Source organism: Eleginops maclovinus, chromosome 8 (assembly GCF_036324505.1).
Source record: "Eleginops maclovinus isolate JMC-PN-2008 ecotype Puerto Natales chromosome 8, JC_Emac_rtc_rv5, whole genome shotgun sequence".
Taxonomy (NCBI): Eukaryota; Metazoa; Chordata; class Actinopteri; order Perciformes; family Eleginopidae; genus Eleginops; species Eleginops maclovinus.
In genome coordinates this window covers 11,123,567-11,136,749 of record NC_086356.1, presented here as the reverse complement: position 1 = coordinate 11,136,749, position 13,183 = coordinate 11,123,567, and the positions used below count along the sequence as shown (strand labels likewise).

The window sequence follows — 13,183 nt, the reverse complement described above, 5'->3', positions numbered from 1 at the left end:
AGTGTGTTAGCATGTGTGTGTGTCTGTGTGTGCTCTCACCGTGTCCCGGGATGCCCTTCCTCCATAGGCCTCACATTATACAGCATTCCACAAGGGGGCCCGGGGGCTGTGTGCAAGTGGGGAGTGTCGAGGAGAGAAAACGACAACACCGTTTCAAATATAACTGGTGTGGATCCTGAAAGGAGGGTGAAAGAGGGGAGAAAGTACAAAAACTGAAGGAGTCTTGACTCATTACATATGTCATCCCTTGTTAGTCCCATAAATGAACAACAGTTTATGTTGCCACAGCATATGGATAGACACAATTAAAAAAGCTTATTAAAACCTATATTAGGTTAACAGAAAGGAGATTCCCACTCACATATATCTCTGACAGAAAATATATAAGGGCACCAACAGCACGCTTAAAAGACATTTATTGATCCAAACTACATTTTTTTTAAATCCAAAGTGCTGCTTAATTGCTCCCATTCTCGGTGCACTGTAAATGCGTGTATACTCATGTGTGGAGTGTGTTTATGTGTGTTTGATTTTCCTTTCCAGAGACAGTAATGAGTCACTGCTGATGGTATGCGATACAGAGCACCAGTCATACATCATATTCTCATACGTTCTTGTTTTTATGCAGCGTCTCAGTGCTGTTGCTGTTGCTGGTGTGTTCAGGCTTGTTGGTAGCTGTTAATAAAACTTGGGTTCACACAGTTGAGGTTAACTGTGTAGAAATGTCTTTTCCTGTTGAATGTAATGAAGCTGTTTCTAAATTCATCCACATTTTTGGACAAATCAGTTGATTACTGCATGCAGTAGTTTTCTAATTGACTATGTTGGTGCCAAGAGAGTGTTTCTTTAAAATGGGAACAATTAAAATCAGATTGCAAATTAAACTCAACTATTTTTAGTTCTCTATGGCATTGGTTATGTTTGGCCAACATGCAAAACATTTTTGTCATGCAATTTATTTTTCTTGTTTCATTTTTTTTCATAAAACTTTTTAATGTCCACAAATGAAAGTGAGGAAAGTAAGTTAGTTTTTTCTCTTCCTTATGGTGACAAGTATGAGAGTAGTTCAGTATTGATAAGTCCATAAATCTAATATGAATGTAATGTTCACCATCCAAAAGCCTTGAGTTATGCTCAGAAAGTGTATCCACTTAACTCTGTGTGTTTAAAGGGGTGTAATAAATTGCCAACTTATTAAATGCAGGTGAATAAAATTGTTGGAGGCCCCAGTGACCTTGCCTTGTCCACATATTTTCTTATCAAAGTTAAAATTAGGTTTGGAGACACATCAAATCAGATTGACTTCTAAATAGTAAATCTGGCTGCACTGCTTAAAAATAAATTAACTTAGATAAACTAAATTACGTCCAAATGACTAACGTTCCCCTTGTCTGTGTGATATACAGTAGCATCCTGATAGGTACAATTTCCCACCTAAATCAATAGTGAAAAAAAGGGTTTGGTCCAGTAGAGGGAAGGAATATAAAAAGAAAGATCAGCCATTAATAATATCTACAGTGTGTGTAAGACATTTGCTTTAATCAAGCATCACACAATTCATTTGCAGCCAAACTACATTTCTTAACTCATAAATGGTTTAAAAGGTGATTGCCAAAGCCACAAAAGAGGGTGGGGCAGTTCCTCAAACTCTTTTCTCATTTCAAATCGCTTTCTTGGAATTAGCTACTACCTTTTTGTCAGTCCCCCCTACTTTCAGCCTCCCTCTTGGAAAACACATATTAGTTAGAATAGAACATAGGGAAACAAGTATGGCTTTTTACTCAATTAATTTATTATCTGTCTAGTCACTTGTAATCCACACAGAGACAATATTGACACATGCTCTCTTTATTTTTTATATACTTTGCACAAAAGTATACTATTTTTGTAATGTAATACATAAAAAACTAAAAGCCATTATACATTTTCAAATATTGCAGATTTGTGTTGATTTGGCTCGCTACAGGCTTTTCAGGAAGCCTTCCAAGAATTTGGACAATGAACAGCAAACATGGCATGTTCCTCAGAACAATTCCACATAAGATCTCGAAGACCACGTGTCTCTCCTTTTCTCAGAATCGCCTGCCCCCACAGCACGCTACATTGCAGATAACTTTAGCAGCTAAATCTCATGTTCCCTGTGTATGTACTGTACTTACACTTGACTAGGATCTCTCACAAACGGACAAATGTGCAGAGTCTCTCTCTTTCTATCTCGCTCTCTCACTCTCTCAGAGATTTCTGGTAAGTGACATGTTTGGCCATTGGCATAATGCCTAGCAAGATCACATGGCCTGAATGTCGTGCCTGTATTGTGTAAGTATGTGTGTGTGTGTGTGTGTGTGTGTGTGTGTGTGTGTGTGTGTGTGTGTGTGTGTGTGTGTATATGTGTATGTGTATGTGTATGTGTGTGTGTGTGTGTGTGTGTGTGTGTGTGTGTGTGTGTGTGTGTGTGTGTGTGTGTGTGTGTGTGTGTCTGTGTGTCTGTGTGTCTGTGCCTGTGCATTTGCACTTGAGTCGAAAAAAAGAAAAGAGGCATATCCACAATTGACTGTTCCAAGTATTTTCAGCATGAATAGGAGCACGTCACCGTTGCAGAGAATTACAGAGTGCTGAGAAGTATGAAAAGGACGTGTTTCTGATATAGTCATGAGATTGCATACTCAAACTGGATGGAAAATTAAATTTTGCACAATAATATTTCAAAGTCGAAGCCTAATGTTATGGTATTTGTGGCATCAGCCCATTAACAATTCATGAAGGGTATGAAGCCTTATGGAGAGCTTTTTTCACTTATATGCATTAGGGGCTATTCTGAACAGCTTAAAAGATTTTCAAGTTCTTCATACTGACTGTAATCACCCAGTATGACCTGGCACTTCCATTTCTGGGAACCTCAGTTAAAATCCTTTTGTGTATTTAACTCATAGTACGTCAGAGCTCCAGACCATAAGGGCACTGGCATTCACTTAAATATCTCTAGAGAAGAATGTGTGGGCTTAAATCAACTTTTTTCCTCCCGCTGTCTTTGCAAATGCTTTATTCTAACGGAAGGCAGTTAGCCTGATAAATGATCTCAGATCCTTTGAGTTTCAGCAAAGGGGACATTAGACTTACTGTGAAAGTCAAACCTATAATTCGGGGATGACACATGCAGGCATGCCCACACACACACACACACACACATACACACACACACACACACACATACACACACACACACACACACACACACACACACACACACACACACACACACACACACACACACACACACACACACACACACACACACACATAAATAAACCCCACCGAATCATTTAGATACACACAGAAGTAGACAGAGAGAGAGAGAGCACTCTGGATGGCATTTATTCTTGCAGCCCACCTCAATTTTCCATGCTCTTTTGCTGTGTGCTGTACATAATTAAATTGCTGCACACTTCAAGCCTCTGTCAAGACTCATGCCAGTAAACAAAGCTAGCTAATTAGTGCATAAAGAAATGAGTTAGGAAAGTGAGGCTGACCCCATCTCTGTGGTTATGACCTGTCCTCTATGTGGTCTTCATGTCCCAACAGCCTGGCACAGGGCTGTTAGGAGCCAGTGGAAAAAGACAGGAATCTGAAGCGGGTAGTGTTCAGTACACAACCCCCAGCCTTTCCCCTTCCCACAGCTAACATGCGTTAGCAATTACTGCTAAATCCCAGCATTGCCTACCTGAAGCTTTCATTACAATTGTGTTACCCGCAGAGGGTGAAAGCTCTGACTTTAAATTTTGTCCTGACATTTATAGTTGGTGATGTGGGTTTTCTGATGCTAACAATACGTTTATAAACCTTGCACGCTTAGATGAGAAGATTGAAACCACCCTCATATCTGTTGTTCAGTATGTAGCCTTAGCCAGGAGATGGTTAGCGCTTTAAGCGTAAAGACTCAGAATAGGCAAACGGCAAAACTAGAAAATAAAAAAATAAAAAGTCATAATACCGTTCCCGTAGAAATAAACCACAATATATTTTTAGTGGAAACGTACTTCTCCTGGATTGAGGATTAAGATTTAAAGACGTTATAAATCAAAACAAAACAACACAAGTGTAACCAAACTACTTGTTTAGGTAACTAAATTAGTTTTCTTCATGTTTAGTAAACTTATAAATTATATGGGTCCATTTTGTGTGTGTTTTAGTATCCTCAGCTAACCCATTTGTACAGTACAATTGCATTTGCATTTTTTTTCTGCTGTGTGTGGGGGATTCCATGTCCATGTTGTTCATGAGGCAGATATAAACAGGCCCTACTCTCATAGGTCAGCTCGGGCCCTCTTCAGTGTTTCACCAGTGTGATGAGGTTATGAAAGGTGGCATGTTATTTGAGCACATGTATGCTAGCTTAGTGTGCTGCTGACTGGAAGATTCTTTGGTCACAGCAATGTGTGTGTGTGTGTGTGTGTGTGTGTGTGTGTGTGTGTGGGGGGGGTGTATGCACTCAAAATAAATGTGTATGTATTGCAGTGCGCTTGAACAAACAGTCTTTTATGATACATTGTAACAGTAGACAGCATTATGATTTTTATCATGGGAAATTTTTGCCGCATGTCATGAGACATTCTTTTGATTCACCTCCCCTTATCATATCAAACAGCGTTTCGTTCCCCCTGTTTTTTTTTTCTTGTGCAGGCAAGAGGATGAATTAAAGCATTCTGTCTGCTCTAAATGAGAAATGTACATGGGGCACTCAGTGGATGTGGGCGCTGCTCTCTCTGTATGTCTTTGTGTGGGTGTGTGGGTGTGTGTTTGTGTATGCTTGTCTGTAGACAGTGGGGCACTGATGCTGAAAGATGTGTCCTCATTTTTGCATTGCACTGGGCTCCTCTGGTGCTCATGTTGGGCTGCTCTGATGTCACGCATGTGTCAGAGCAAACCATTCAGCACAGTACAGAAACGGCTGTGCAGGGTGATCAAAATGGCATGCTCATCCTCTCCATATATCCCCCCCCCCCCACCCTCTCTACTTCTGTGTCACTCTCTTCCTGTCTCTTTTTCTTTTTTCACTGTGTTATATGCACTGGAAACTTTGTCATACATTTAGCATTTTTTAAACTTGCTAGAATCCTACATTTATTTTTCATGCAGAGAGACGCCTCATGAGGGAGGAAATAGCACCGGTTTTGCTGTGGAGGAATTTTAAACTCTACTTTCAGACTAAAAGGTGCCACAATCCTATCAGAGCACAACCTCATTTTATGTGTTTTAAATTCCTCTCACCTTGCCTGCCCCTGTTTGATTGACACTCTTGCCGCAGCTGCAATCTTCCTGCTTTAATCGTTTTTGGATGAGCATCCACTGATATAACATGTCCCATTTTTTGTTTTGTTTTTTGTTTTAACTTGCGTTTGAGCAAGTAAAAACCTATAGGCAGAGAAGAGTTTTTTTTCAGAGAAATCAGAAAAGACTAGACCTTGAAAAGCCCTTCAGCCTTAGAGACGGAGCTGTGCCTCAACGGCTTCATTCCTACTGAAGTGGCATTTGGTGTAAGCATTTCTATCTAAGCTATCTTTATGGCTATCCAGCTTGCTTTTAGTGGATGTCAATGGTATTGATATGCAGAGATACCGTAGACTCAAAAATGCCACTTGACGTAAGCTGTACGGTCATTCATTTAAAATGTTTTACTAGACCGCTATCCTAGCCATGAAAACTGCCTGTGTTTCACCAACCTCAAGTTTTTTTAACCATTGAAGCCCACCCTATTATTACTTTAGTCATATTTTTAAAATATTTTGCTGGACAGCAACTAAGACTGGTTATTATTTTAAAGGAACTACCAAAATCATTTATCACTTATCATGTTTTGCGCCTTTATTTTCAACCACACTATTACATTTGATCCCGTTATTGACTTAAATTAGGTTACTTGGAATTTCCCACCATTCATTACTAACTACAAACTAAGTTTGTTGGAGAAGTCTAACAGAGAATCCCACTTGCTTGGGCTTTTCATTTAGCATTTGACCTGGATGACTAAGAATCTTCTTTGACAACATTTCCAATGCTGAGGAAAAAAAAAACATATCAACAGACCACAAGTAGAGCCAAGTGATGTCTGGAGTGAAAACAGCAGTGGAAGAAGTGTTAACTACGGTTAACCTGAAAAACCCACACATTATATATCATAATCTCGGTAGAGTTTTTGTGTCATCATTCAAAGTGAATGCATTCCCCACTCCTGCCACCAGTTTTGTACTGGTAGACCCATAACGGAAAATAACATGGCGATACACCAGCCAAGGTGGGGTAGCAGGAGACTGCAAGCTAGCAAGCATAAATGTAAAATAATCCATATGTGAAATATAAAAGGTTTCCTAAAGAAACAAAATCTGTGTGTTTATTAAGCCTTAAGCATACTCACAATTTGTTGTGATCAATTATTGTGTACACTGAACAAAGAGCACCTTAAGGAGGGCTAGGGCAATGGGATATTTGTGTTATTGCTAAATCAAGACAAACCATCAAGAAACAGCACCATGTTTGATTATTGTTTGATTCAAGTCAATCCATTCAACAGATTGATATTAAAACACACTGTATAAAAATTCCACCAACACCCACTCCCTTCAATTGGTATCTCATTTTGTAGAGTACGTGTGCGTCTGCAGGAACTCCACATACGCTTTCATTTCATGCTGATTCATCCCATTTCCCTCATTTTGCATTTCGTCTGATTTTCTGCACCATAAAAATCAAATCATGTTTGGAACAAATGCATACAGCGTGTCACTACTAATACACATACACTCACAAATACACAGACCTGCTGTGAAATCTAACCTAATTGTAGTCGCTGTGTGACAGTCAGTGACACACAGCAGGCCATCATGGCTCCTCTTGTCCCCAGATGAAGGTCATGTTAAGAAGGATGTCAATGGGCTTTAGTGCCCTGTGTTTTTTGAAGTAACTGCTCAAATCTGCTGTGTTTTAGCATACTTTAGTATCAAATGTCTTGTGGCAAGAAGTGCTAGCACAGCAGTAACACACCTGCCTTTGTAAACTCACTTGCAAGAATAAATTATCAAGGAGCTCCAAAGCAGACACCAACTGCAGCCAATTAGCTCTTTCTTAAACCTGTAAACCACTCCCTGCCATGGAAATTAGGTAATGCATTTGAGATGCCACAAAGGCTTCTCCAATGTCCTTGTCAAAGCAGAGTCACAAGGCAGGAGTTCAACACTGCTGCTGTGATGCCTGGGGCACATGATGTTATCTCTTCACATACACCTAACTTTGCACCATGAATAAGTTTCATCACTTTCTGTTACTGCAATACCTGCATCTTTCTGAAAGTAGGATGAGAAAAACTTCATCAAAATGAATCTAGTCTCTATACTAGACAATTGTTTAAGTCCCATTTTTTATAAAAAATCTCCAATTAACTATGTCTCCATACCTAAAACAGTATCTGTTTTCAAGTAATTTCATCACAAAACGGGCAAATCTGCCTGGGCCAATCAAATATGATACTTTGCTGGCAGAACATTTTTTTCACCAGCATGAAATTGGGGCCCTTAGGCTCATGGAAAATGTACAGTTCTGTGTTACACTTTGGACACCCACCAGTCACATGGTAGCTGATGCCAATGTACAGGATCTATGCGCATGAAACTTTCCCAAAAAATGAGATATCACATGGCAGTCGACGTGCACACACACAAATTCTGCTGCTACACATACACACATTTATTCTTCTGATACGCCCAAATCATTTCTTGTGCTAGTGGACTCTCTTCCCTACTTTTCTTCCTGTTCTAGTTACGTAGCTTCCTTTTTTAATTTGGAAATCGGGGGAATTTTTTGTCTAATGTCAATGTGTGTTCCAATTATCTCAGTCTTGCGTGAGTTGGGTGCCAGAGTTCCCCTGCTGCTTTAACGTCACACTTATGAGTTGCTTTATTGGTACAAGCTGCTCTCATCCGTGCCTCTGCAATATTAGATTAGTATTAGTGAAATATCTGACTGTCTTTGTTCTTTAACACTTCCTCCTGTTGTTCTCACCTTACTGTCTTTTTTTTTCATACAGCAGGGGTTTTTTTGTAGAAAAAGGCAGTCTGGGAAACCTCTTTGGTGGAGCTGACATTTTGTAGTCAGTTATGTGGAGGTGGACTCTCTTTTGATTAGAACAAAGTGTCAGTTTGTTGATATCACTTGGCTCGGATTGTTGCCTTGCTCTGTAAAGCAGGCAGCAAATGCAGTTGAATTAAGACCATATACCAACACGTTCTGACAAAGTTTTGAATGGGAATAAAATTGACACAATCAGTTCTATTTGATACAGTATTCTGATACAGTATTTCATTAGCATTTCCCCAGAATTTTCTACAGTTTTTGCCTGCAACAGATTCTTTCCTCATACAAACTGCCTTTCTCTATCACACGCCTGATTTCCCTGTTTCTCTCTAACTCCCCTGTCCCTGTGACTGTGCATTGTCTACTTCTCTCTTGTTCTTTTCTATTTGCATCTTTTACACACACACTCCCTCTCTCTGTCCTCTCTCCTTTTGTTCGTCTATCTCCTCTATTCCACCCCTACTTTTTGGCTCTCTCAATTTAATCTCCCCTCATGTACCTTTCAATTTCTTTCTCTCTATCCCTCAACTATATGCCCAAAAGCCATTACGTATATTGAAGGGTATGTGGGTAGATGTTTCTGTGTATGGGCGTGTGCAGCAATCCCGATATCCTCGTCACCAGTTTGGTGTGATATAGTAGCCGCTGCTATTGTGTGTTTGTTTGTTTGTTTACCTCCCACAGCCACTTTGTGTTCATTAGCAATGCCTTTGCCTCAGGAGGATCACACACACACACACACACACACACACACACACACACACACACACACACACACACACACACACACACACACACACACACACACACACATGCTCTCCCTCTGTCTCTTCCACAGTCTGGTTTTCTCTCACACACATCACCACAACTGCAAGCTGAACTGACATATAGCCCAATGGTACTGGAGTTGTCCGCCACAACTTTGTGTTTGATAAAGTGACCAACCACTGGGAGATGTCAGAGTAGTTGTTGCGATATAAGATCGTTAACTTGCTGCAGTGCTGTCATCCTCCACAGAGCTTCTGCATTTGTATGTATTTGTGTATATGTGTTTGCATGTTTATCCCTTGTCCCTGCACGTAGAAAAAGCAATCATGGACGTTCTTACATTAACAAATAACAAGGTAGCCCTTGACTTATTGTGTAGGAAATAAATGGTATCTACTAATTCCAGTAGCAGCAGGCAATGTGACTGGACTAGGGAATAAACACAATTCATCAAATTAACACATTTTGTTTGTTTTTCCAATCCAAGTATCAAACTATACGTTTTATTAATTACTTATTGTTTAATCAACGCTGTTTTCCTTTCTGTTCCCTTAAAAAAAAAATCTAGTGTAAAAGGTATAAACAATTGAGAACGAACACCATGTTTATTCAAATACATTAAAACAAACCTAATTCTAAATCACCTTGATTAAATGTTGTTAAATTAATTAGTGTCCATTTGTCAGACACGCTCTATGTTCGCATTGGTTGCCTATTTTAGCCGCTTTCTTCTTCGACAAACAAGCAAGATTGTTTTTTCCCTCCTATACCAGATTGATTTTGTGCGGAGGAAGACTTTCTCTGGCCTTGCTGATAGCAGATAAGTAAATAAACTAGAAATCGTCTTGTGATTGAATCACACCAGCCCCAACGCCAAATCGGGCTTCCTACTATCGTTCTTCCTGCGCCTTTTTCTCTGACCACACCCATCCTTGAACTCTGGCCTACATACTGATCTCATTTAGGCACCTGCAGTTTTGTGACTGCATCTTGCCCAGTTGTGTTCACAGACAGACAGACAGACAGACAGACAGACAAACACCTGGAATGGTATTCAAACTCTCTGTGATAGTTCCTCCTACAGTAAGTGTCTCCAGGAGCTAATGGTGCCACAATGACACACACAGACTCACAAGGTGAAAACATGACTAGCTGTTGGATGGTTATTATTAGACACTGAACACTTATTTTTACATTAATTAAGTAATTGTGATAACACATGAAGAAACAGGTTTTATGTCCCATCATCCAGCCCTGGTATATATTCACATTATTGTTTTTATATTGTTTCATATTCTGTCATACTATCAGTTTAACCTAAAATTCAACCTCTTTTTTATTCCCTACTCAAACCATGATTACATTATTGGTGCATATTGAGTGAACACAAGTGGAAAGATACCAGACAATATTCAGCCCACAACAAATCATTTCAGAGTTGTCTGTTTGTTACATAACTGCATGAATCATAGGGAGATTTTTTTTTTCCTTTTTTTTTTAAGAAAAAGATGATTTTGATCCAGACTATACAGACAACTTCACCCAGCAGGGTTTATACACAGAGAATGATGTTGCATTATAAGCAGTGATAAGCAGCCTCTCTCGCTCTCTCTCCCTCTCTCTTTCTCTCGACATCCCATAATGATACTCAGACAGACTCCGGCAGACACTCACTCGGTCCCGATTGGTAGAACTGTTGCCAGGGAGCGTTGCCGTCTCAACGTGGATAGAATCTGTTGTCTGGTACACTTTAGACATGAGAACAACTGCAGGATCTGAATATTTATAACGAGGGGACTGTTCATATTGAGATTGTATAGAGGCAACATAAGCAAGAGAGGAACGAGCTGCTCCTGCTCTGCTCACATCTCAATTTTCTTTTAATTTGAGCTTATTTGTGAATTTCTGTACTTTAATGAGATACTAATTAACATTAACCTTATATGTGTTTGTCTCTTTAATGTATGTTGGATCTAGTAAGGTTTTTATTACCTGCATTGTTAATAAAAGTTAACTTAACTTCGAGGTTGAACTCTGTAAAGCACTAAATGGCATTTACGTGAGTCTTAATTTAGTATGACTTTTACAGTCTTATCTTGGAGTGTTACCCTATTGTCATTTCGTAGAGATTGCTACAGTATAACTAGTAATTAAATCTGTGTGTGTGTGTGTGTGTGTGTGTGTGTGTGTGTGTGTGTGTGTGTGTGTGTGTGTGTGTGTGTGTGTGTGTGTGTGTGTGTGTGTGTGTGTGTGTGTGTGTGTGTGTGTGTGTGTGTGTGTGTGTGCGCGCGCCATCTGGTCAATCGCTTTATTTCTTCATATTATTCAAATATGCCCGGACCTGCTGCTACAGTTAATAAAACTGTGCGTAGGTATGAATCCTTTTATTAAAATGAATGTAACACATTCCAACAAAGCAGACAACAGCAATCAGAACTGCATTCAGATCTCTTATCTGAACTCACAAGCTAATCCGACACACACACACATACACACACACACACACACACACACACACACACACCTGTCATACAGTGCTGAAAGTCACAGCCGGATTTATAACAATGATTATAAAAACACGCCTTGGTATGCGAGAAACTTTGACATGGTAATGCAAACACAGACGGAAATGAGGACACAAGCAACAGACACACACACACACACACACGCGTGCACACACGCACACATATATAATCACTTGTTAGACAAACAAGTTCAGGGAGTTCATGCCTTTATAATTTTTCATCAGGGATGTGCAAAGTCTATATTTAATGCATGCAGGAAGAGTTTTCAATTTCCGTGTGAATGTTTGTGCGCGTGTGTGTACATTATGTGTGCTTTCATGCCTGTGTGCCTATCCGCATAATACACATGTATATTTGTTTCAAATTCATCCGTGCATACATTTACACGAACATGCGGCGGTGAGTGTCTGTATATGTGCAGTGTGGCACTCCGCCGTCCTGTCTGCCTGACTCAACATATTCTTCGTTCACTCTCCTTTGCTCTCCCCCTCCCTCTTGCTTTTTACCCTCAACCACCCCCCCCCTTTTCTCCCTCTCCCTCTCCCTCTCTGCCCGGCTGGCACGTACATGCATGTCTGTAGACTCTGTACTGTGCTTGCTTCCGTGGCACGCGCCAACCTCACTGCAATGCAGCCCTGTGTGCATTAATTGGCAGAGAGACAGTGGGTATGTGGTATGCAGGGCGGCAAGGATAGAAAACAGGGAGGGGGAGGAGAACCAAGGGGCGATGTAAGGACACAGTAATGACAGCGACTGATGGATGGACCGATGGACAAGCAGTGTGACAGGATCACAGAAGGACAGACAGACAAATAAACCAAATGTTTAATGCTGAGTGTGCACAGGGAGATTACCTGACTGTGTGTGTATGTCTGTTTGCATTAGTGTGTGTGCGGATTTGTGTCTCATGTGTCTGACTGTGCTTTTTGTGTGTGCTCACTCATGTGTGCCTATATGTGCCGTGCAGATATCACACTGCTGGGGCAGAGCTCTCTAAAGCAAAGTCTGACTCACTGTATTCACCGCTTTGTGATATCCTCCCTTTTATATTTCCGCGGTGACTGAAGAGTAAAAGTTTGCTCAGTTTAGCAAAACTTTCTCCACTTGAGGTTTCTTTGGCAAAATATGAAACAATGTGTCTGAAAATGTTCCGGGGATATGCTCAAATACAAAAATTCTCTGCATCAGCTTTTTATAACAGATTGTTGTAAGGTGAAAAGATGTTGCAAAACAGGAATGTCTTCATGTCTCCTCGTCCAAAATGTGGCGCAGAGGTCAGACAGCTTCCTTCATTGTGTTTTTGCCCTGCAAGAATACCACAACAGTGACTTACATACTGTACAAATGCACTTGCTCATCTGTCACAGCAATATTGCATTCTTATCCTCCCACATATATCTTTCTGGAACGTATCCTCTCATTTTCTTAGCTGTTGTCCTTTTTTCTTTCCTTCCCTGACACCGGCTGTGACATCTGGCTCCTGTCCTGCCTTATTTTTATCAAGCAACATTTAGGGAGGTCTTCCTTGTGCTGGTGAAAAGATTGAAACAAAAAGCCAACACAGAAATGTCACCTGAATAAGCTGAGCCAGCAAACTGGAGGCGTGAATTAATCATTACATTTACAATTTCATGTACAAATACAAAATAATCTTGCGTGAAGACAGAACTTCTCTCTGCTTGTGTGTAGGTGTTTGGCAGAGAGGTCCTTGCGTGATTCAGAGGAAAATACACAACACTTGCTCAAAAGTAAAACCTGTTTTTTTTTAA

The 13,183-nt window shown here is 40.3% G+C and overlaps 1 protein-coding gene across 1 annotated transcript in view; it reads left to right on the top strand.

The window, feature by feature from the left end:
* LOC134868226 (nucleus accumbens-associated protein 2) overlaps window positions 1-13,183 on the top strand; it is a 28,115-nt gene that overhangs the window by 2,284 nt on the left and 12,648 nt on the right. The window lies entirely within an intron of this gene.